Source organism: Streptopelia decaocto, assembly GCF_964273445.1.
Source record: "Streptopelia decaocto genome assembly, chromosome: 2".
Lineage (NCBI taxonomy): Eukaryota > Metazoa > Chordata > Aves > Columbiformes > Columbidae > Streptopelia > Streptopelia decaocto.
Genome location: NC_138655.1, coordinates 30,415,407 through 30,441,677, shown reverse-complemented (window position 1 = coordinate 30,441,677; position 26,271 = coordinate 30,415,407). Strand labels below are relative to the sequence as shown.

Genomic DNA, 26,271 nt, shown 5'->3' with positions numbered 1-26,271 from the left:
CTTCAGGCACTCTTCCTTTTTCTGGATGGACGCAGATTATGCTGTCCCAGTTGAGTGATTTAAAATTGCGTTTATTGTGATGTTTAATGACTGAAGAGGTCAAAGACTTCCCTGTGGAAAACAGCTATAAGGTGTTCTGCAGAACGATTTAAGGAATGTGCATGAACTTCGTAGCTTCGTGAGGTTACTGTGTGCCTTGGTTTCACTGTAAATAACACGACCTTTTTATTAACCAAGAGAAAGACAGGAACTTTCATGTCTATAGAGTAGAAACTAATTATTTTCTTATATTTCCCATCCCCCCCTCAAAATATGCAAAGCAAATTTTGAAATTCCCAACCCTAGATATCAAAGAACATTCAGGTTCAAAGTCAAGTACTAGAAAGTCAAGAAATGCCAGAGCAAATTCAGTTCAGCTCTCTTGTGTTTATATATTAAGATGAAATATCTAATTACATGATTATTTTTTTGACTGCATTATTTGTGTTTTAAATAACAAGAAACAAATTCCACAGTGGTCTGATTTGATGAGATATTCAGATGTCCATCTCATTTCAAATATAATACTTAATAACTAAAGTTATTTATTTGGCTGAGAGAAGCATAAGGTCAGATAAAAATTTTCCTAAGATTACCCACCAGTTCAATTTTTTTTCAATAGACATTTTTGGAAATAAAATATATCTGCCACCAGCAAATACTGCTTGATAGTATGCTGTGATCTAATTTTGAATGAACAAAACCAGAACAAATCTCCTTTTGCCTTATTTTTTTTCCAACAAGTCTATCACAATGACTAGCTTATCAAAATATTTCAACTCACATTCTAAAAATATCAGCTGTTTATTATTTTAATCTGCTGTATAGACATCAGTCTAACATTCAATTAGAGTAAGTGGTTATGAATCATGCACATTTTAGGAATATCTGGCTCCCTGAACAAAGTTCAAGTTTCAAATCTTTATTGATAAAAATATCCCATAGAAATCTACATACAAACATGCAAATCAGGGCTAGAGCAGCAAGGCTGCTTTAAGGCGGAGAGGTGCCTGGGCTTGGCCAGCTGCCTTCAGCTCCTCCTTCCACCTTGGCTCGGATAATTGGAATAAAGATGAATGAAAATTTAGGCCTACAGTTTTCATAGTAACTATTTGTTATTTAAATTCCCTTTTCCACACTGAATGATTGCAAGAATGTGTGCTCAGAATTAAAAGGCTGCTCTTTAGCATCAGCACATTGATTTCTTGGGGTCCTTGCAAAGCTTTTCACATTGTTTCAGGGCTACAGCTCTACACCCCTCTAACTGCCTGTCAGACATCATTTCTGCTTTATGAATAAATAATATGATGCCCAGGGGAAACGTTGGGCTAAGACAAAAAAAATCAATATGTGTCTAGCACGTGTTAGGCAGTTGTTAGCTGAAGTCTGTCTCAAATATGTGGAGTAATTTTAATAACAAAACCAATGCTTTCTAAACTGAGCTTAATGGAGGGTTATTAAGCAAGCACTACCACTATGTCACTCTGTATCTTATTTGAAGAATAATAATATTATCCTCCTAAAACGTGAATAGATATTCTGATTGCAAAGTATTTGGTGATTACTTGTCTATGAATTTCAAATACTCATGTTATAGAGATACAGTAGCAACTGATTTTTTAGTCTGCTCCTCTTGCAGTAGTTTTGGTGCATAACTGTGTAGTTAAGCTGTTATTAAAACTGATTTATTTTTTATTTCAAAAATGTCTTCTTCCAAAATTGCCTTTTTTTTTTTTTTCTTTTTCCCAGAGGGCCTGGAATTGAAAGTGAAACAAAATCAGTGTAATTTAATCATTCATGCATCTCAGTAACAACCTTGGTCATTCCTGCAATCTAAGCCTATTTTTGCAGTCAGCGCAGTTCGTGGATCAGACACCCACCACTGTAGCCCCACAGATGCAAATCCACCACAGGAATATTTGAATCCCTCCACTTCTATAGGACAGGTCTAAATAAAACAACTCCTGTTGCAAGGCAGCTCTTTAATTCCTTTACGTTATGTCCGAGAAGGATGGTTTATAAATACCACAAGGGTGGGTGTCAAGAGGACGGGACCAGGCTCTTTTCAGTGGTGCCCAACAATAGGATGAGGGGCAACAGACACAGACTGAAGCACAGGAGGTTCCATCTGAATATGAGGAAAAACTTCTTTACTTTAAGGGTGCCAGAGCACTAGAACAGGCTGCCCAGAGAGGTTGTGGAGTCTCCTTCTGTGGAGACATTCAAAACCCGCCCGGACACATTCCTGTGCAACCTGCTCTAGGTGAACCTGCTTTAGGAGGTGGGTTGGACTAGATGATCTTTTGAGGTCCCTTCCAACCCCAACCATTCTGTGGGTTATGTTAAACACACCATATAGTGAGCACCATCGTAGGAATTGCTGCTCACTTGCTTTCCCACATCTAACTGAAGGTGGACCTGCACAAGCTTGACTCCTGCACCTCCCTCCCTCCTTCCTTTCACCTACGTGTCCTCCAGCACCAGGAAAGCTGGGGCTGTGCCAGGTGGCAGCGCTCAGCCCCTGCTGATGGTGCTTCACCTCCCTGCCCAGCTCACTGAGGGCCAGCGAGGCCATAGTCTCACGGATCCTCACCTCCTCCCACCGTGTTCCTTGCTCCTCAACCTGACACTGGAGACCCATAAGGAGGTGGCTGGATTATTTTGGCATGGCAGCAAGCTGCCAGTGGTCACTGCCAGCAGCTTTCACAACAGCCACAAGCACCCAGGCTCAGCAGTACGGTCACGCAAACACCAAAGGAGGAAGAAAACAAAGAGGTAAAGACAAGACAGCAAGCTGTAGTCAGACCCATGAATGACCTCTGAGATCACTGACTCCAAGTCACCCACACCCAGCCCAGGGACATTGCCCTCAAAAGGGTTCTTTCACCCCCTGCGCCATGCTGTTATGCAGACATTTTAGGGCAGATCCTCCCCTTGGGAGCATGTGGACACAGCAGCTCCTCCTGTTACATCCACTGTAATGAAAAGCACAAACTTCATGTATTTATGACTCTTTCAGACTGAGAAGCTGCAATGAGTGCCCTTGCCTGGGGGTGCTTCCTCCTGCAGGAGAGCTGGCCATCTGGAAGGGCAGTCTACAGAAAGCAGAGGGAAAACCTGATGCCCTGGGGAAGGAAAGCTGCAGACGTGCAGAAGCTGCCACTGACAGCGGAGATAAGAGATGTCTTGAGGTCCACCCTAGCCAACATCGCTACCATTGCCACAGACAGAAAACACTTCTATCAACTCTAAGAAAGGAAAATGCTAAAGACAAGGAGGCTTTATAGGAAAATCAACCAAACAAACACAAAAAAACCCCAAACCATCCAACCAAAAATCCCCCACAAACAAATAAATCACTCCCCTCAAAAACCCCCAAAACCCACACAAGCAAAAAGGAGAAGGCTCAGGCTGAAGCTTGTACCGCTTTTTATTTATGCTGAATATATGCAAGCCTCAACCCCTGGGCGCGGCAGTGGACTGTTTGCATGTGAATGTTATTAGGGAAACAGGATGGAAACCACAAGCAAAAGCAGTTATTCCTGAATTACTTCCAACACAGGCAAACCATAAATTTCAAGCACCAAACCACACATCCCATGCATAGAAGCCACTCTGGGAGAAGCACATCTTCATCCCTTCTCACTGCCTTTCCGGCAGCTGGCATGGCCCCGGCATGGCTGGGCTCCTGATGGTGCTCCTCCAGCCTTCGTGAGAGCTCAGATGTCAGTAAGCCCTCTCCTTCAGGCACCTGATCACCAGCTCGCACCCTGTCCTTCAAGTCCATGCCTCGTGCCTCTGCCATGCCAGCGCCAGGCCAGACAACCCAAAACAGAGACATGGAACGTGGCAGACCACTGCAAAGCCCAGCAATGGCCATCATGCACATCAAACCAGGCCTGTGCAACTTATGCAAGATGTAGGTTTGCAGGGGTGGCCTGTAGACACCTCGGCTGTCCAGCTACAGAGACCTCTACTCAAAAGAGCCCTGCCCTGCTCTTCACCTCTCAGACATCCCTCACCCCACAATACCTATTCACAGGAAACCACTGTTCCTCCACTTCTAACAAAATGACCACACAATACATATTTCTGCCAAACCCTTGGATGACAGGACCACTTGACCAACAACCACTTGACTTGTACTCTTTTATGCTTCTTATGCTATTAAAATGAATAATTATGCTTCCTAAAGCTGAAACATGCTGTAACCTCACAACCTCAACATGGCAGAGCCATACCAACCTTGGGGGAGGAAGCCCTCAGTGAAATATCCAGACCCATCTGCGCATGTAGCACCTGGAGATGTGGTTCCATGCTGACAGACCCTTGGTAGCCTAACTGGCTCAAAAAAATCCTTTATCACTGGTCACACTTGCCTTCCCTACCTCCATCTGAAGGTACTTCCTTTGGTTACTCTCTAAACCGTACCTGCCAAGTGACCCATGGAGGGGTTGTTTGGTTTTTTACACAGTCAAAAATCCCACACTAAAGTTTCATACTATTTCTCCACCAACACAGCTGGTTGAAAGGATCCTGTCTTCACCTTTCAGCCTCATTCAAGGCCAAACAGCTGTTTCTGGGCTGTACTATAAAGGGGATCAGAGAAGTGCATCCAGATTTTTAAAAGACCCTAGAACCCCGATAAAACAATCTTGTTTTTTCAGCTCTGAGACTGCTAGCTTTTTTGAACTGGTAAGATAATTCACTGGACCCACAGCTGTGCTCATATAGTACTGTGCGACTGTCTAACATTGACAGAGAATTACACGGTGTGATAATCTGTTCACAATTTCTGATTTCCTGTGCAAGATTTCAGGTTATCCAGGTCCTTTAGAATAATCAACACATTTTTATTGCAAACAGAATTTCCAAAATGATAAGCTATTAAATAGGAAAGAGACAGAAAAAACCCTTACCTTTCAGAGATGTTTCATTTCTAGATCTGAGTATCTTTTACAGAGAATGAGAGTTCAAAACTAAAAAGCATCATCTTTGACACATTTGAAAACAACTATCACAATCCTCTGGCTTCCACAAGGTAAGACTCCAGAAGCATGAGTGGTATTAAATTAATTTTACATTAATTTTATCTCTAAGGTGAACCATCTCCATGGGGCGAGCTCATGGATTTGTATGTTCATTTTAAATCCAAATGCTACCAAGAAGCAATGACTGACATATGATTAATAGAAACATATTTATGCATTTCTCATGAGCTCTGGATTTGGGATCAAAGCATCTCTGTACTGTGTACAGATAACAAAAAGAGACTGAGAGAGGGACTCGGAGCACATCCACACAAACTCATACAACCAGTCACTGTGGTTCAGGAGGCACCTGGTCAGACAAGTTGTGGTAACCAAGTATGCTACCAGAGGTGTGCACTCCACTTTTTCAAAATTAAACCAGTAAGCTTGTCTCAGCAAAGCAACTTCAGGAAAAGCCAGGAACATGCACCAGGTCAGTTAATGCAATGTGGTTACGTTGAAAGTTTTCTGCTTGTGGTCTTAACAATATGCCCTAAGCAGAGACCACATGCTTGGTATGCAGTAACAAACACTGATAGCCTGGAGAGTTTAAAGGCTATCACTGCATTAAGAAAAGGACTTGAAATCTTCCCAGTATTTCTCAATCCAGCCACAAATTGTGTGCGTTACATACAACCAAATCCAGTCCGGTACCATATCATCATTTATGAGAAACAGCCACCCAGCAAGGGCCAGGATACGTGGAATACAAAATAACTGCATTGTTTGAAAATTCACCATCTGCCAGATGTTGGGAGATGTTAATTATTAAAGTGGCAACCCAATATAAATATGATGTTGCTCAAATCTCATCAGACCTCCAGTAACGAATGCAAGCAACACCAGTCTGGACATTGAAGACTGGATCTCACTGGTCTCCATGGAAAGGCACCAGATATGCTTTTGAGGCTGCACACCCAGACTAACTTCCTAGCCACGGTATTCTGTTCTGCACGCTCCTTGGTGGGATAGCTTTGTAACTGGAACATGAACTATGAACCCCCAGTTGTCTATTTTGTCATCTAGCTACGCTATGCTATTAGCTATGCTTTCAAAACAGGCTTTGAAACAAGCCAATGCAATGTATAGATCTGTGCCATCTACAGCAATTACAACAGAAACAGCTTTTAAGAACCTGGCAGAGTGATCAAAGATAGTAATGTCTGAGGAGACAGTCATCGCTCTGCTTGACCAAAGCAGATCCACCGCCCAAAACCTGGGGCAGGAAAGGCTGTGGCAGCACCGCAGAGCACCCGGTGCCTCCCGCACAGCTCCTGGAAGACAACCAGCTAGAAGGCTGAGGTGCTAAGGAGTAAGGAAAGGCTTTCTGAGTGGCCATATACAAACCCATACCCAGCTGATTGATTTTACCTTTCAGCTGGGACTGGTACTGCTGCTTTTTAAGACGTGAAAACAACAGCTCCATTTTCAAAATGTATCACATCTTTATTTTATACACGCACACTGGCATCTCACATGGCACCTCATGGATCATGAAGCTGTAAGCAACAGCTTCTGAAAAAGCTTCTTGTAACATTGCTGCTACCCAGTTGAATTACTTAGCGCTGGCATCTTCATAAATTACAGGGTCTTCACAAAACTGAACTCAAGCCAAGCCGACCACCACAGGAAACAAAAAGCAGTTGCATAAATAATTACCCTGGAGCCTCTGTAAAGCTTGATGTTCAAGTGATATACAGTATTGACAAGCGTTTTCTCCTAGGCAAGAAAAATAACAACTTCACAATTCTGAATTCAGTTATGCCACACTATGAGAGTATAACAGACAATATACATCATCTCTTGTTTCTTCAAATTTAAAATCATACCCAGAGAAAAGTACTTCAGAAAAAGGTTTTCTTCCTGTATTTAAAATACCAGAGAATAACTAATACAGTTTTTAAACTCCTTTTTATTATTTTTGTCTGTTTACTATCTTCTGACTTTCAAAAATCTGGTAAAGAAGTTAGGCTTAGAATTAGGACATTTTAATGCTCTCACCTATGTAATGTTGCCAATAATATGGATTTCATAGACCAAATCAGAATTAAAGGCTCTTTATATGTAAAGTTAGGATGGTTTACACAGATGCAGTCACAGTATCTTCAGAGAGATTTCTGCAACTGCTTGGGTTTTATAAGCAGAAACGCATTGTTTCTTAGAAATTGCATTGGTTCGGCATCTAAAGAACACCCAAGTCAGCCATGAGAAATTTACTAGGAACAGAGAGAGGTAGAAAAGTTGCCAACTTTCCCTTAGCACCAGCCTTGCAACACATACTTGTAGTTATAGGATAAGGGAGTTGCCATATGGTTGCAATCAATCCTTCAATGCCTACGTAATAAAAATGTTGAACATCTCAGACTGATTTTCGTTCCATTGCCTAAGTGAAAAATTAAACTAACTTGGTTTGTAAATTGATTTAGCTAGAAGAGAGCACCTTCCTTTCAATGGATGTTTATTTCAGATTGAAAAGGTCTTACACCATTTGTAGCGAACTGGCTTGCTATAGTATTGTAAGACTAGTCTAAACCAAAGTTAGAGTCTGTCTACAGCAAGTGTTTGCAATAACTTATTTAAAGGACTTTTCAAATTAATTTAAACTACTGTCCAACTTTTCAAATAAATTAGGTTGTACAGTACTAACCAGTAAGATTAGAAAACCTAATTACCACCGAAATAAGCAGAAATAGATATAAACCAGAATATTTCTGAAGGAATATGCCATTTCTTCTACATCATTAATTTTCAGAAGAGCCTCAAGTCTCTAAAGGAGCTTAAGAAATTAGAGATACTGTCAGAGTATCTGCTTGTTCAGACCACAGAAGGATATACTGATTCAATTACCTTCTTTTGACATAAACTCAAATTAAAGTTGGTATAAGGGTATATTACAATTCAAACTTTTTGCACAAAGAAATAATTACTTTTTTGTAAGTATTAACCAGTTGCTTTGCTCGTTCAGTCCCCCCCGCTGCCCTTACTGGTGCAGTCTACTAAAAATAAAGCAGTGCAAGCTCCTGGAGAACTGTTGCTTAGTTACATTCTCAATTATCACAATGCTGGCCTTACTTATTCAGTGTCAAGGTCAAAGCAATTGTTTCTTTACTTTAATGATGAAGTATCCTGTTTATAAAAATCTTATCTGTTTCCTACTTGGTAAAATATTGCACATTTCAGTCAATCATTGCTGGCTAGTCCTCCAAAGAGACAAAGTGTGAGAACATAACCAGTAGTGTTAATTTTTGCCCGTAATGGAGAGCTTTTTTCCCAACCCCACCCAGAACGCCAGCTGCCTCACGCTGACACAGAGGCTGCCAATTGTACCAACATTTCTTTCCTTCTTCACTGTAGCCACGCAAGTATGGCAGAAATGCAGTAGTTGTATATTTATTCCTATTCTTCTCCCCCTCCAATGAAAAGCATAAGTAAAGCGGCACTTTTTAATTACCATGCACCTCTAAGTCAGCACTGTGGGAAAGCACAGAAGAAATTTCCCCATCAGTTTTAAACACGAGAAGTTTTTGGTTCCTCTTTGCCTTTGGTTTGGCTGCAAAAACTGCAATTCTCCCCAGGCTGGTCCTCGCTGTTGAATATTTCATAGCCCCTGAGAAACGCAGCTGTAATCAACTTGCAAATAATGAAATGGGCAGCGATAATAGAGCAGAGGTAAAGTGCGCCATTAGAAAGCATCAGTGCTTTGGCTGCTGCTGCAGTAGTCTTGCTGTAACAATTTATCAGGTTATTTGATAAAATAATAATGCTATCAACTACAAAATCAAATTGAATGTTATACAAAAAAAAAAAAAAAATTAGAAAGTGTCTCAGGTGGCCAATGTGAATAGCAAAGAGAAAAAAAGTCAGAAAGAGTGCCAAAGGAATCACACTGAAGATCAAAACTCCATTAAATATCAATTACACACAGCCATGTTAGGGTATTAACAGATAAGGAGATTTACAAAAGTTAGTTAAGGCAGGAAAAGTTTTACAAAAATTACTGTAAAACAAAGGAAATATTTAAGAAGCAGTAAACACATCCATTTTAATCAAAGCTTGTAGAGTAACTCAACTGCTGCCCTAACAGGATCTTGAGGTTTGATATTTGGAACCTCAAATGTTTACAGTGTCCTCTCAGTATTAAGCACCAAAAGACAACAAAAGACCAACAGTAAGATTACTATAATGGCACTTCCTGAAGATATATATGAGCTATGACTAAGAATTTCATGTTGAAAACCAAAATTGAGCAAGAGGTGACATGAAACAGGCAGTGATCGGGCAGATAACAAGATGTATCTGTGAATTATGCAAGGAAACTCCACAGAAGGTAATTCTTCATCTCACCCCCAAAACCTGACTGTTCTTCATCTGCCTCGGGTTTCTGAGGAACAAAGCACTGACTGCTTGTACAAACATAAGTTAATGTCACAGATGAGGCTATAATAGCTATGAGGTAAAAGAGGCAAGTTCGTACATAATATGACCCATATGGATAAACAGTGAGATACCCTACGTGAGTATTTCCTACCAACAAAGATGACCTCTACACATCTTTATGACTTTGGATGGAGGTGTGATGCAGACCACTAACTTTCTATCCTGATCTGCAACGACTAGCATGGGTAAGTCAGGAAATACCATCTGCATGTAGGAAAAGGTCCCCTCACAAGACTTTCTCCTCCAGCACAAGGGGAGTGGTGACTGAGGCACATAGGCTCTCACAGGCATTGCTTTTAACCTCATAGTCTGCTATGTACCATTAGCACAGGTGAATTCCACGGCATAGCCAGTGTCCAGACTCTAAAACATTAGAGTAGAACAGACTTTTTCAGTTGGAAGGAACGTACAATGATCACCTAGTCCAATTGCCTGCCCACTTCAGGGCTGCCCAAAAGTTAAAGCATATTACTAAGGGTAATGTCCAAATACCTCTTACCCACTGACAGGCTTGGGGCATCAACCACCTCTCTAGGAAGCCTGTTGCAGCGTTTGACCACCCTCTCAGTAAAGAAATGCCAATGCTAATGTAAAGTCTGAACCTTCCCTGACAGTTGCAGCTGTTAACCGTTCCTACATGTCCTGGAACTGGATCCCAGGGAGCAGAGACCAGCACCTCTCTCTCCACATCCCCTCCTCAGGAAGCTGTAGAGAACAATGAGGTCACCCCTCAGCCTCCTTTCCTCCAGACCAGATTAACCCAGAATCCTCCATTGCTCCTCATAGCACATTCCTTCCAGCCCTTTCACCAGCAAACAGCTGATGAAAACAAACTTATTTCAAGTGACTCTATGTGATGTGCAACTGTGAGGAAAAGCAGATAAGAAACAAGCACAGGCTGAAAAACACAGTGCTCCAACCTTGCTTGCTGGAAACACAGCCATCCCCCAAAAGTGCCATGTGGACTCTCCTCTTATGGACCAGAACATACTCCAGTGCAGAAAAAGATACAGACTGTCTTCCTCAGCCCACATTTCCCCAGGCCCCAGAGGAAACCCAGCTGAACCTCGACTCCCACGGCTGCAGAGTCCTCTCCTGTTCTACCTCTGAGCAAGGACTGACACGTGTAGCTGCTTTCTGACAATTACGTGCAAGTAACATGCCAAAGTGGCAGGCAATTCACAGAAGGCTAACATTGGCTCCATTACTTCTCATAAGAACAAGCTGAATCTTATTCTTAGAAATTAAAGGAAGGCCTGCATGCAAGAGTGCTGGTAGGTTCACCTGCAGCATTGCATGATGCAAAGAGAAGTCTTGACAGAAGTGTGAGGTTGCTCAATGGGATACTGCAAACACGTGCAAGCACAAAGCCAACAGTAGTGGGAAATAAAAACCACTACACTCTTTGAAAAAGAACCTCTACATTCAGAAAAGACTTCAACTAATGTCATCTTAATCATATTTTACATGTTTCAAAAAGTAGTTCATAAAAACTCCAAGAATCCAAGCAGACTGTAAAACAAATATTAATGACGTTGATAAACACATCCTTTTCCTTCAGTTCCTTTGTACTTGCTATATTCTCTACATGCATACTCTCTATTTTCCTTTCCTCACCAGCAACAGGTACAGAAAGTGGATAGCTTTAATATCGCTGAAGAAAATCTGGCGTACACACATTCAGTGCAGCAGGGGTAAATCAGCTCTAACATCCTAGAAACATCACCTGTCACTCTGAAAGAAGATCGTGTCTCAGGGTGATACTGCACTGAAGTAATTCCCATGCTTTGATAATCAAAGGACTCCTCCTAGTGTTATCTACCATCTGCCAGATAAGAGATCACACAGATAGACCTTCTAGCCAGATGGAGTCACCAAAATATTCTCTTCATCTATCAGGAAGCTCAGACATAACTGAGATACACTCATTCATATTCTCCTGCTCGCCCTCCTGCAAATATCCAAAGATAAATTACTCAGACAAACTCAGATTTAGTCTTTAAATGTCACAGACAAATCTTATGTAGCTCATTTTTCCTTTCACTTTTTTCCCCCAGCATGAAAGAATTATTCTTATTAAGTCACTGGGGATCATGTCTTCCTTTTACTATCTGGGGAAAAGTACAACACAACAGACAGATCTTGTACAATATAAGCCTGGCAGAACTGCTCTCTGAGTTTACCCATTAAAATCCAAAAATCTATTTCTACAGTTGTAAATTTTCTGCAGCATCACCAACTGTCTTCTGGGTGCCAGCTTCCCAGTCTGACCCTTCTAGAAAACATAAAGGCTACAGTGATACAGTCTCCTGCAATTGGTGAGGTGTCTTTTATTTTTTTGATTTACATATATAGAACTAGCCTTGGAGCACGGATGATTAGGATATATATACACACACACACACACAGAGTCCTACCATCAAGGGACTCCCAAACAATGTCCAGCTCCAAAGTGGGGCTCTCACTCAACTAACTCTCACAAGCCAGCAACACAGGCAGCAATTCACTGCTCATGCATCTGCTTCTCCTTGGACAACTGACTCTACCAGGAGCCTTGTAAAATTTGTGGCATCGTTATCAAATCTTCCCAAGACTACATATTTGTCACCATGTTGAGAAAAAGGAATTGGAAGACTGTAATGGCATTTCCTGATGATGAATACCAGAGATGAAGCTGGCAGCAGAGCTGCTTCTCACAGCTGTTGGGCAATTCCCCTTGCTCAGAGCCAGTTTCAATGGTTAAAAAATGCAGCCTCACACTAAATATGATTTTGGGTATCTCCATTAAAATGATGCACATGTATCTGAAAATAAAGCCAAAGTACTTTTCATTGCCCAAGTTAGAAGGTCTTGGCATCCTTTTTCTTTGAGAAGCTCAAGTATCTCTTCTCTTTGAAGCAGGGAGTTGACATGACCTAGGAAAAAGCTTTATGTCAGAGATGCTTTTTACTGCCTTCTGAAATGGCAAAGGCATAATCCTGTGAAAAGAGGAACAAGAGTAAGGAAATGAGAGAAGAGGAAGGAAAAGAGGGGAAAACTGGGACCGAGAGATATACGGGGAAAATGATGGATAAGCATAGGCAAAAAAAATTTGGTTGGGGAGCCAGAGAGACCTGAGAGTTGCATGGGCGGCTGGTGACAACGCGGAGTCAAGTGAAAGACAGGACAGTAACGCAAGTCCATTTGGGCAAAAAGAGAAAATGGACAGATTGCTAAGATAGGAAGAGTGGCTACAGAGGGAAATACACCTAGGAGCGTGGTGAAAGTGAGGCAAAGAAAGAATAAGGCTTAGGAAAAGACAAACAACCTATGAGAAAAAGGAACAGGTCTAGTCAAAAGAAGAAGGTCAGAAAAGACCAGAGCCAAGTCCATGAAGGAGCACAGGTATGCAGCCACAGTAAAATATACACTCTGGGGACAAATGGGCTAGAACGTACCTTTTGCTTTACCTAATTTCTTAGCTCTGCTGGCACCAATAGCACAGAACAGTAATAAAACGGACTGATATTACAGTATAGCTTGTTCAAAACATGAAACAATAATGTTCTGTGCCTGTGTTAAGGATGCAATACCAATCTACACAAGCTATGGATTTTGTTCAAACTGTCTTTCTTAGACATATCAACAGCTCAAGGGTCTGCCACAGGGAGACCTGTAGTCTCTCCCACCCAGCATTTGCTGGACACCGTGAAGAGCCAGCTACAGCTCTGCAGGGCACTGATGTCCCACATCCTTGCAGTGCCTCCAGCACAGCTACTGTTCCTCACATACAACCATGAGGGTGGAATAAATGACCCTCAGCTTCTGCTGGACAAGACAGGGACAACACTGGCAGACTGCACAAGAGGCGAGCAAGACAGGTAGCCAGATCTTTTTGGTGCTTGTGACTGAAGGATAAAAACCACTCGCTGAAGTAAACACAGGTTTCAAAACCTGCCAGAAATACTCAGGTGCTCATGTCACTACATCCCTTCCCAGGTTTCTGGAGGCTGGCAAGCAAAGCAAGAGTGTGGGCAGCTCCCTTTGAACCCCACACCCAGGTGCCATTCCTGCAGAAACCACGCTGCAGGGGAGGAAGAGAGACAAGAAGAGGGGGACACCTGCCCCAGGCTCACCCTGATGGGTCACACTTATAGTATCCCCAGATCTGAGGGCTCCTGGGTCCACTAATTTAAGTATACCCTTAATTATTTCCATGGTAACTGGTAGGTACACAACCACCCTCCCTTTGTGCTGCATTCTCTTTGTGCATTTTAATTCAGGGATCTGGTGTGCAGAGCCCAGGAAAAATAACTGTGAGATTTATTTCTTTATTGAAAAAGCTGCAGAAGTGGTGCTGCTGATGGCTGCCCCTAGAGTTATAGATGCATCAGGGTAAAATACTGCACTGAAAACCTTTCCCATGACCCAGTACGGAAGTAGTTTTTAAAGCAACTCAGCAATACACTTAGATGTCAACAGCAGCCTCTTAGCTACTGGAACAAAAGTGCATGCAGGAGACTTCATTGCTGCTTGATGCAGTCATTCTAATGAAGTTCAATTTCACATAATCAGTTAGAGCAAGTTCAAGGGAAAATCCAGGGTGGGGGAGAGGAGATAGGAAAGGCAAGAAAATATGCAGCTGTCATCCAAAAACATAAAAGCCGATTTCCTGGTATTACACATTCCCATGAACTGGGGTTTCTGAGCCCAAACCACCCTTAAACCATTGGGCAACATATATTTCAGTCCTCACCTTAGCTAGAAAAGTTCAGCTATCACAGAAACTTAGAATACAAAAAAGTATCCAGCAAGAGTTTACTATATACACCTTGAAAGAAGCGTGGGAGAATCTGAGCCTCATCTCCTAACACCAACCAGTATAAAACACACACTATTAATAGCAGTATCTAATTTATGGATTTTCAGAATAAACCAAACAGAATAAGTTTATAAATGTTTTCTCCCAGAACTTCCCCATGCCCTGCAGAGAAGACCAACATGTGGTCTGGTTCAAAGCTCTTGAGGCAAACAAAGAAGTGAGGTTCCTGTCTTGTATCTCCAGGGACCTTTCAGCAGTAATATCCCAGTAAATTCACATCACCCTTTGCCCTGGGGATGCACCACTTATTTCTGAAGCAAAGAAACCAATTTCAAAGGGTTGGGTAATTTTAGGAGTGTTTTATATTAACTAGGGATTAGATGATACCCTGCAGATTGAGGAATATTGTTGCTACTGCTTCTACCACTTTTTGCTTTTTTTATTCTTCTTCATCCGAAGGCTGACACAGTACCTCAGACTACTCCTTTGCCTACACAGTCCCAAGGAGATGGTAGCAAGTATGAAAGACTGAAGGTCTCCATGTACCTCTGTCGAAACCTCCCATACCGACCACATTTTAGAAGAAAACTGATACTGGAAAAAACGCTCTTCATCACAGAGGGATATGTGGGCTGCAAATTATTCCTTTACAAGTGAGTTACAGTAAGATACAACTAATAAAATCGCTAGTGGCCCAACAGCCAAAATGCGCTATCTCCCCATTAGTCTAGACCCAACTGCAAGGCACCAAGGGCACATGATATATTTAAAAACACTATCCAAACACAGTTCTCTTTACCTTCCTTCCAACAGCCCAGCACAGACCAGCGCTAACTTGCCCGAGGAACACAGAGCACAGCAGACAATCATTGCACGCTACAATCTTAGCAGACTTGACTTTAATCAGGCAGCACAGTTCAGAGCCAGTTCAAAAAAAGGCATCTCGCTAAGAAAATACCTTGCATCTCAGCCACAGAGAACTTGCTTCAGGAAATCTGCAGACAACACTGAAAAATGTAGCAATTTAAAAGGAGTAAAATTGGACAGTAAGAGCATTTACCTTTTATCTGAAAATGATTCATGAAACACCTCTACAAAGTGTCAGACAACAGCAAAGCAGTTCATCTACTATTGATAAACCAGCATTCCCAAGCCATCAATAGCTGTTTGAGTACTCCTAAAGTAAATTTAGCTTCATCTTCTTTATTTTCTGTATTGAAAGGCCAGGAACAAATTCATAGATGTTTATGCAATGGCAAGAGAGCGCAGTATTGTAAGTTTTATTACACTACCAAAGCAGAATCTCGTTCAGACACAGCTAGTGTATAATTTCTGTCTCTCTAAAAGCTGTAAGGCAATCATTAGCATGTTGGATCTGGCAAGTTCGTATTATCTATCTGATAATTATAGAAAGATGGAGAAGACTTCAAAATAAATACCCTCCAACTTCTGCACTTACTACACACCTGATCAAAATACTATCACCATTACCTGAATTAGAACATCTTTCCCATAAACCATTATTCAGAACACACTAGCATTAGTATAAAAACATCACATAATTATTAATGGCTGTAGTGTATTTTCTTTGCCTTTCCAACTTCAAAAATATAAAACTATACAACGACAACCTGAATGCAGGAAAACATTTTATTGACAGCAATGACAAGCTAAGCTATGCAGTAATTTGTTGGGTATTACCAGCCCAAATGAACGCTACAATACAGCTCTAGTTTTTCAAAAGATGTATAATATTAGTCAATGCCATTCATACTGCAGCAGCATCAATGTGCCAAATACACACCAAAAGATAATCCCATCCTCCAGAGACTGCTGTAGGAAAGGACAGAAAAATGAGAGACAAGGGAGTAGGTTAGAGCATACATATGCATACACATACACATACATACACAAAGTAATTGAGATGACCGGTCTCTGTCTCATTATTTCATTTATTCATGCTTCAGGTAAAGGGGAGACAAGGAGGTGCCAGGCAGATGGCAGAAGCTGGGACAAGATGGCTACAAAAGGAGCTGGAAAGAGAAATCAAGCAGAGCAAGGAAAGTGAGGCCAGGGAGAAGAGACCATGAGTGAATGAGTTCAGCCAAAAACACTGAGGGTAAAGAAAAAATACAAATGCAAGGCTGAGACCACTGGGAGCAGAGGGGTGCAGGAAAGGCCTGTGAGCTGCTTTGATAGCTCCATTCTCAGGCAGGAGCTCCACACGCTGCGGCATCTCACACACCCCTGGTAGGCCCCATGTCATGGCCCGAATGACACCAACTGAAACGCCAGAGCTCCTTATCTCTCTGGCTTATGCACCATTTTAATTACACTGGTTGTGCTGGCCCTGGGCGGGTTGTCCCCACAGGGCTGGCTGCCCAGCTCAGGGCCAGTGAAGATAACCGGGGTGTCCCTGGGGAGCCCCTTCAGCCCCTGGCTCTTGCTCCAGCCCCCCGCCTAAGCTGCAGCACTGCCGACCCCCATCCTGACCCCCACCCGCTGTTGTTTTTTTTTCAAAGAAGCCTTAGGATAAGGTGAGGCTACGAAGGCTGCAGTAAAAGCACATCAGCACATGCATCTGCTCCCCGCTAATTCCCGAAACTACAGCAACAAACAGATTCAATTACCGAGCTAGACGCTAGCCCAATTCAAGGGGATTGGCACATGTGTTATAACAAGATGCTGGAGCCGCAGCCTGATCGCATTTACATGAAGAAATCATTTTATGCAAATCTCTTATCCACGAGTGAAGGCCATACAGGAGAGGAGAAACAGGGCTGTAAAGAGATTCACGATGCATGGCAGATGGGCAATTTAAGGTAAATCATACAGTTCAGTTATACAAGACATATAACCTGGGGAGAAAGTCTGTAGCTTTGAAGTCATAAATTATTTATAAATAATACAGCCTTCTCATGAAATATCAAAAAGGCCAAGCACCCATTTTTCCCATTATTTTTCTCTGCTTTCACAAATCAGAGAGAAGCTGAAGATTTGTATCTTACTGAGAATGAGCTAGTTTTGGGTGAGGATGGGCTTAGATGGTGGAGTTAGTTACAAGTGTGTGGGCAGGAGAGCAGGAACTGAAGGCAGGAGGACCACTGTGCCCACCCACCTGGAGGCAAAGCAGCAAAAGTCAAAGAGAAGGAGCTGGAGTGGGCTGAGGAGAGAAAATGTCCCCCTGGGAGATCACACCCTCTCAGGACTGTCCCTGTCAACCTGTTCAAAATCACCACTCGCTTTTGGCCAAAAATTTTGTGGGTTTTTTTAAGTGAAATCCAGTGCACAGATTCACAAATCACACCTGCAGCATCCATGCACATGGCATGTTTTCTGTCAGTGGTGCTGCCTCTTCAGAGCGCTGGCTGTGCTCTGTACAACACACGGTGACACCTCTGTATTCAGTTCCAACTTCTTTCAGCATTTCTGTTGTGATACCTTGGCAGTCTGACACCTTTTCATCTTCACTACCATATGCAGAACCTGCCCAAATTCCCCTGCAATTACCAGTTCAACTAGCTTCTCATTTTTCTGATATCCTGCCTGGTGATCCTGCATGCCCACCAGTGCTCTTACAGGTATCCGCCTTTTTATAGATATATACACAGTCCATAATTTACTTTTATGTTACAGACTCTTTGCTCTTCAAAGTCCTTTTCAGACCTTCATGTTCAGTTTGCATTTGATTCAACACAGTGTGGCTGGGCTTTGGTTTTTTGGGTTTTGTTTGTTTGTTTGTTTGGGGCTTTTTTGGTTGTTGTTTGTTTGCTTTTTATTGTTGGAGTCATTAGAGGCAGATGCTTGAGGATATCTTTGTAGCCTGAGTAACTCCTAACGTTTGTGCTTTCAGCAGACCACTGTTTCTGCTTGCTCATATACAGATGCAGACGCCTTATGTGACTTTTACAATGTGTTTAAGCAGCCTCCCATGACGAGTCTGAGGATATTATTATCCCTCCTGACTTTCTCCTGTTTTCGACTAGTCTGCTGTTATTCAGCTGTGGGAAAGGTATTTCAGTAACTAAAAAGCCCTAAAAGTTAAAAGACAGTATATGTACACACATAATTAAGACCTTTTCTGAAACTCTTTGAAGTCTTGGTGTGTGTTTTCTTTGTATTACAAATGGTAAATTTGCCTTAGTGCAACAGAAGTATAATTCTTGAGTTCACTGCTCATGCCACATGTGCAGTATAAGGCAAATAAAATATGCAACAGGAAAAAAAAATACCAGAGTATTTCTTCTCAGTTTTAGTGTCACATTTTTTACATGAGCAAAACTAAACCAAAGCATACTTCTTGTATAATAAAGAGCAAATGTAGCACCAAGTGTCACTTCATCCATGCATTCACCTCTCTGCAGCAGGAGTTTGCCTGTATAATTCCTCTGAAGCCACAACAGGGTGTGAACATGCCAATTTCAAAGCGATAAGAAACCTACATTTTCAGTTATCATGGAAATCTTCTCAATAGCTATCGTTCATGTACAGTTTTGCTTGTCAATTTTTGCTACCTTTTGTTTACGAAAAAGGTTTGTTTCTGAACCTTCCTAAACATTTTAAAATGAATCAAAACGATGTAGGAACTCATATCCTCCCAAGCATTTTTCTTCACACAACACACACTTTAAGTACCAAAACTACAGAACGAAATCTCTTTTCTATAGGAAGGAATATCTCTCTTGGTTAAACCTGTTCCTACCTTGCTTTACATCTGCTTCCCAGGTCAGATTTTAGAGAAAGAAATTTTCACCCATTTTACAGTTCACTGAGGTCTTAGCCACTCTATCACACATGCAGCTGTTTCCCTTTTGAAGGCTCTGGTATTGCAAGCATATTCAAAATTAAATGGTACCTAAGCCCTCGTACATGCCTTTATTTGGGGAGGACCTGTGTAAATGCTTGGATTTCATCTTCTCATAAAATGGGAATGCTCCTTCTCTCTTGGGAAAATCAAACAACTTACGTTAAGACTGTTCTTCTTTCGCCTCAAAAAACTTCATCCCTAACACGGAAAGCCCCCTGTGGTCTCCAAGGACTGCACTAGAGCAATAGTATTTACACTGAGAAGGCAGCACCAGTATTTCTAAGATCAGGCTCTTTGTGAATTTCAAAAATCCTGAATACAAAATACATTTATATGAACATGCTTTCATCTTTATTTTGCAAACAGAGAGTCAGGGGATAAATACAAATTGGACATCAATAGTCATACGATAACTCCACTGTTGCTTCCCCATTGACAAAGATTAAAGCTACACATTTAATTAATACAAAATTAGCTTGCAAGCCAAAATGAGAAGGCTAAGGTCACCGGTAACAGTTCCACTGCTCCTGTGGGCTCAACATGCAGCACGTTTGGTGGGGTTTGTTTCCAGGCAGCTGTTAACTCGCCAGGAGGAGGAAACACGCCGTGGCACACCGCGCCGCTGTGGTTTACAACAAAAGCCCTCTCTGTAGGCTTATGTTGATTGAAGTCTCCTGCCTTGAGTCTTGGCTATGATACCGCTTAAGGCCTATTAGTATGACAGCAAAGCTCAGCACCTCGTCTGCCATTCCATGGAGGCACATGGGACACAACGATAGCGACAAATGGCTTGGAAACAGAGCTAGTAAGAACCAGGAAAGGAAATATTTAGAAACAGCAAGAGGCTTGCACAATAAGCACTATTTTTCCAACGTTTACAGGTTCAAGTCACTGCAAAGAATGAGCCTGTTCATTATGTTTCACATCTGTGGTCAGCACAGAGATGAACTAACTCCTCTTTTGCACACATTCTGCAGGAACAGGAGATGATGACAGATACTGCATCCCTGCTGTACAACCCAGGGAGCATGTAAGAGATTTTCAGTTTTAAAAACTGAAGGTCAAAAAGTGGGAGTGAACTGAGAAGCAAACATAAAGTACCAAGAATATGTTGCTATCCTTTTTTTCGGTGAGAATGGAGAATCTTTTTCAAATTTTTAAAGAACAAACTAGAGAACTGTTCTTTCAGAACAGGCTCTCTAGAAAACAGACTGTCTGCAAAGAGGGTTGCACAGAGGTGGCCCTACCACCCATCCAGCACAGCTGCTTAACAGCATAGTTGGTGCTAACATAGAATCACAGAAGAGTTGAGGTTGGAAGGGACTTCTGGAGGTCACCTTGTCCAACCCCTGCTCAAGCAGGGACACTGAGAGCAGGCTACCCAGGACCATGTCTGGATGGCTTTTGAATATGTCCAAGGATACAACCTCCCTGCCAGTGCTCAGTCACCCTCACAGTGAAAAGGTGTTTCCCCATGTTCAGAGAGAACCTCTGATACTTCAGTTTTCAGTCACTGCCTCTTGTTCCATCACTGGGCACCACTGGAAAGAGCCTGGCTCTGTCTTTTTTCTGCCTTCCCTTCAGGTATTTTTTTTTGAGATTACCCCTGAGGCTTCTCCAGGCTGAATAGTCCCAGCTTTCTCAGCCTCTCCTCTTACGAGAGATGCTCCAGTCCCTTGATCCTCTTCATAGCCCTCTATGGGACTCTTTCCAGTATGTCCATGTCTCCCCTGTACTGGGGAACCCAGAACTGGACCCTGCATGCCAGGTGTGGCCTCACCACTACTGAATAAAGGGGGAGGATCACCGCCCTCCACCTGCTAGCAATGCTTTGTCTAATCCAGCCCAGGACACCGTTCACCACCTCTGCCTCAACGGCACATTGCTGGCTCAATTTCATGTTCGTGTCCACCAGGACTCCCAGGTCCATTTCTGCCAAGCTGCTTTCCAGCCAGTCAGCCCCCAGCACACAGTGGTGCCTGGGGTTTTCCTCCCCAGGGGAAGGACTCCACATTTCTCCTTGCTCCTGGTACCTGCTGCTCACAAATTCAAATTTTGGATGTGGGATAACTCCTAGCTGCCCTCCATATCAGAGCCAACAATGACAGCCCCTGGACACAGTGCTGATCAGCTGGGCCAGACACAGGTATAGCTGCCCCACCAGAAGCCAGGCTCCTGTCAGCATGCAAACGTCCCATGGCCCTCAGTCCTACACTGGCCACATCCTCCTGCAAGCTCCACTTTACAATCTGCCCTGTATCAGCATCCCCTAATTGAAACATATGTAGGCACCAAATTGCCAGACTATGCTTTTGGAAGTTAACCCTTTTCGTCTTCAAACACCCATCACTGCCAGGGCTGAGAGATGAGAATCCACTGGAGAGGACCATGCACAAGAGTGAGAAAAAGGCAAGTTTAAGTTTGCAGTGTGTGCCTTCAGCCAGAAAACTCCTCTACTGTGAAACTGAAACACCGGTTGCAGGAAGAGAAAGCAGCACTGACTTCTCCCAGCCACCAAAACCTCGCTCCTCAGCTTCAGCATACACCTGGCTTAACAGCACTAATTGTTTTGCAAGAGCTTGCATAAAATCAGGCTGATACAGACACACACCACAGGTACTGGAGTGTTAATAAAACCAAGTAGCTAGTTGTTTAGAGAGTATAAATCTCTCAGCTCTGGTCATTTACCTACAGCAAGCTTTACGCTTTTTTTTTTTTTTATTCAATCTTTCTAAAGTGCCAGCTGCTGATGAACTGCAGGGAGTGTGATTTTTATTAAGTGATGAACACTAACATTTCAGAGTTACACCTCAGAAAACTGATTGCTATCTACTGACAGATAGCTTAAGCACAGAAAATCCTGAGGGTTTTTTGGCCAGACTCAAGTGAAATTAAGCCTTTTCCCTTTAAAATTGTTTTTTAAGCATCTGTGTAATTAATTATACAAGCTAATACTTAATAAAGTACTACCACTCTGTGGAGCAGGGCACACATCGTGGCGGGTGGAACACAGAAACTGCAAAGTCTTGGAAATTCTCCTTCCCAGGGAATCACAGCACTACAACATATAATTTCTGCCTAGTTCAGAAAACCAAGTGAAAGGAAGTTTTCTTGGTTGTTGCATTTCCTGAACAAAATATTAATTATTGCTGATTAAAACTGACAACTCGTGCTAGTTTTATCACTGTCCAAGAACTAGTATTTCAGTAACTCCCTCAGCTGGGAGAGGCAAAGCAGTGACAAAAATCAAGCAAGGGTTTCCAGGTTCCCAGACTGCTGACCATCAGGTCCAAACCTCCAGGGTTTGGGTGCCCTGGGGCAGCTACAACCAGTTCCTCAGGCCACCTCGCTTCTGCACTGAGCCCTGCCCCATGGTGCTGGATGGCTCCACTGCTTCCAGGCTCCGTGGTCCACAGATGTGGACAAACCTCCAGGTTGTGGGTCTCTAGAAAACCGCCAAGAGAAGACTCCCACTGCTCCATGATCTAGCACCTGCCCTATTCTGCCAACATCTCTGCAGGTGCTGGAAGGCAGAAAATGGCCAGGCAGGTCCTTCAAGACCACCCCCAGGGGAATTTGGTGGCCCCATCACTTTTTTCACAGACTAGGCTTCTCTTCCCAGCCCAGTTACAGGTGTGGATGTGACTGTTGGGAACCCACCACACCATGCTGTTTGTGCACACCGTGCCCGAGTGCTGAATAAATGCGAAACACACAAACGCTGAGTTATTTGCTATCTGCCTGCTCTGGCAAGTAAATAATTTAGCTAATTTCCTCATAATAATGACCTCCCATTTTAGTGGGATATCAGTCTTCTGCTTCTGGGCTAGTTTGCTTTCTCCAGTACTTCTCTAGGGCTGTTTTAACCAAACCTGATGAGGAGGATGATAAAAGAAATCACCTGGAAAATCACCAGCATCCACCAATTCATCATTAAGGGTCAGACTCCACATTGTAATGCACCAGACCCAGACATGACTTCTTTCCCTATCACCTACCCGACTGTTAACACTAATCTACTCCTGGCATATGTGCTTTCCAGAAATGAGATGGACTTGTTAGGCAAAATTAAAGATGGAGCCACAGGGGCTCAGGGCTCACTCACACAAACTAAAAACCACAATTCATGTAAATGTAAATCAAGAGTATGAAATCAAAACTTGTGTTAAGAATGGAAAAGAAAAAAAGATTAATTCTTGCTTTCACTTCAGTAAATATAATTGACTGGAACAACAATTTAAAAGATTTGACAGATTGTCCACCAAGATATCCTGCAAAAATGAACAGTTGTACCATACATCTACATAATCAGCATAAAAACATTTCCAAGTACAGCAGCAAATTTCATGTGCTAAATTGCCAGGAATATTTTTTCCCAAATTCAGCCACACTGGCAACACTAGGTGACCAAATGTATGCACTCCATTTGACTACCAAGGACATTGCTAGGAAAAGAGATAAAACTAAAAGGAAAGAAAAATAATGCAAAAAAAAAAAAAAAAATCATACTGCATTAACAGATAATACATGAAGCACAGATTCATTATAGGTGGTCTATATGTAACTGTTTACCTCAGGTCCACATGCATTATGTCACATGCTACTATTCCCTTGAGTGATAAATTAATCCACACAGAAAAGCTCTGTGACAAGTCACATCACAAGAGTCACGAAATGGAGGTCACTGTGCCAGTTAGCAAACGACACGTTAAAAAGGTGGGGAAAAAGGCAGAAAATGTTCTTTATACTTTCCACTTCACTATGAATGTGAGGGATTTATTTCACTAATCCACGGCTGGCAGCATCAGGTGTACTTGGAGCTGCAGTGATGGAGAGAAATATCCAATTTTCAAATCCCCTCCAGCTACATAAAGGTAAGAAAGGAGCACTTCTGCCCTCACTGATCTGCTATTGCACCGCCATCTGTATTAGGCCAACACCATTTTCTAAAAAGCCTAAATTAGAGGAAGGCACACGTCACAAACGCTTTCCCCTGTAACTAGGACAGCCAATTAAGATGGCCAAGATAGTGCCAAAACACACCTTTTTACGGCGCGTTCATTTGTAGTTTATTCTGCGTGCCCCATTACAATGTTATATCGCTACATGAAGAGTGTGAGGAGGAGGAGTTGCACAAGAGAATTTGCCTATCTAAATATGAGCTTATTCAGACCATTTAAGCATTAGGTCACAATTTACCCTTTTGGGGGAAAAAAAAATCAGTGTCCTTTCTTACAAAGTATACTAGAAATGACACAATATTTGACAGTACCTCAAAGTGCAAGACAGAACACACATATCTAATTTGGCCTTTCTATATTTTCTTCTTTTTCCTTAGGCAAGCAAATCTATAAAGCCTCTCATCTAGTGTGTTAGATTAATAAATGATGAAGCTACAAACAAGAGAGCCCCAACCTTCCATGATGTGTGCTCAATTATTTTGCATTTAACAAGAGTAAAGGAAAATGAAATTAATTTGATCTCTGTAATTGCCAAACTAAATGACACAATCTTGCCTATTATAAAAGATCAAAACAATATGTTTACATCTACCAAATCATTGTAAAAGGTGTAATTTTTACTCTGAATAGCTTTTTGTGATGTATTAGCTTCCACCCCTGGAAAGTACCTACCAAATATTGCAGCAGAGGTCTTGAAGATCTTGCTTTTCTCAATGACAAGGCTCTGGATCAGAGCTACTTTTAAGCTAAGCTCTATGACAGCATTTCAAAAGAAAACAAAATTATATTTTAGAATTGCTTGGTGAATATTACTCACTAAAGTAAGTCTGGAACAGCAAGTTGTCTTATTGTTTGCAGGCTTTAATAGTCTCAATGTTGGTCTATATGCTCTACTAGAAGGACAAGTAGCTATTACTTATTAGAAGAATAAACTTCTGCAAGCAATGAAATTTGTTAGGATATCACCCTCAACATTGTCAGTAGCAAATTCTTTAGCAATGTCTTCAGAAAGTTCTTCCTACATCTCCCTTACACTCCAGTCTCTTAAACCAATGTCCCTGATTGACAGCTGGTAGGAGAGCATGGTGTTGGCAGCAGTGCTCCTCTGCATCCCTCACCCCCAAACCCACACCCATCTTCTGCTGCTCTTCCTAACTCCTGCTCCCATTGCACATCTGACCTCCTCACTAACCCTCCCCACCATGGCAGAATCCCTAGAAGAGAACTTCAGGTCATGTGTCTCCATGTACCTCTTCCTCTTTGAAATCATCTCGCTTGGGCATGAGTAGCAAGGGCTCTCAGCAGCACCCCAGGTAAGGTGTCCCTGCAGCCCCATACAGTGGCAACAGCCCTTTCACACATCTCTGAAAACAAATTGCCTGAGGCAACTGAAGATTTTCCTTTGCCATTTCTGTGCCACACCTCAGTGGTAGCTCACACCCATGTGGCAACAAGCATATCCAGGTCTTTCTCTCCTTCAGTCACTTCCAAACGACGAGTCTCTAATCCCTTTGGCTTCAGCTGCAAAATTCCCATTGACTGATAATGGATTTTCCACCGATGTAGAAACAGGCACTCGACTACACCACTATGAATTAACAGAAGAGAGCTCTGTTAATCCTTTATAAGCAAGCTTAATCTTTTGGTTTATAGAAGAAGGAGAGAAGGCCTCCTTTTCTCCAATATCAGGCAAAAAAAGTGACCATTATTTCAGAATTTTTTCCTCATTTTATTTGATCAAAACCGGTATTTTTTTTGAATGTACAAATCCAAACAACACACAGATGCACACTTCTGCCAGGTAAAGAAGGAAGAGTTTAAGCTATGAATCCTGAAGCTGAAAGCTGGGAACAGTGCTCTGGGACTTACAGTTACTGCATAGAAAGTGCTGTCATCTGGAAACAGCAGACTGACAAAGCCTTTACAGCATTCACCTTTCAATTAAAACAGAGTAACATCTGAAACCTCACATTAAAATAGCTGTAAGATTTGTTAGGGTTCTCTCTCAATGATGTGATTTGAACATTTCCTGTACATTAGCAATAGTTAGGGCTATTAAACTGCAAGCAAGTATTAGCGCCTTTACTGTTACAGAACTTGGCTTATAACTCTAAGGCAATCAAGTCATCAGAAAGATGAACTGATCTTATATCAAGACACTTTTTCCATTAAAATTAGATTTTGTTAGATCAACTC

The 26,271-nt window shown here is 42.2% G+C and overlaps 1 protein-coding gene across 2 annotated transcripts in view; it reads right to left on the bottom strand.

Annotated features, from left to right (window-relative positions):
* PAG1 (phosphoprotein membrane anchor with glycosphingolipid microdomains 1) overlaps positions 1-26,271 on the bottom strand; it is a 107,031-nt gene that overhangs the window by 74,511 nt on the left and 6,249 nt on the right. The window contains exon 2 of one of the 2 annotated variants that reach the window (XM_082046235.1): positions 6,729-6,788. The exons of the other annotated variant lie outside the window; for it this stretch is intronic. The gene's annotated coding sequence lies outside the window, so the exon portion shown is untranslated. The remainder of the gene's footprint in view (positions 1-6,728; positions 6,789-26,271) is intronic. 2 annotated transcript variants of the gene reach the window in all.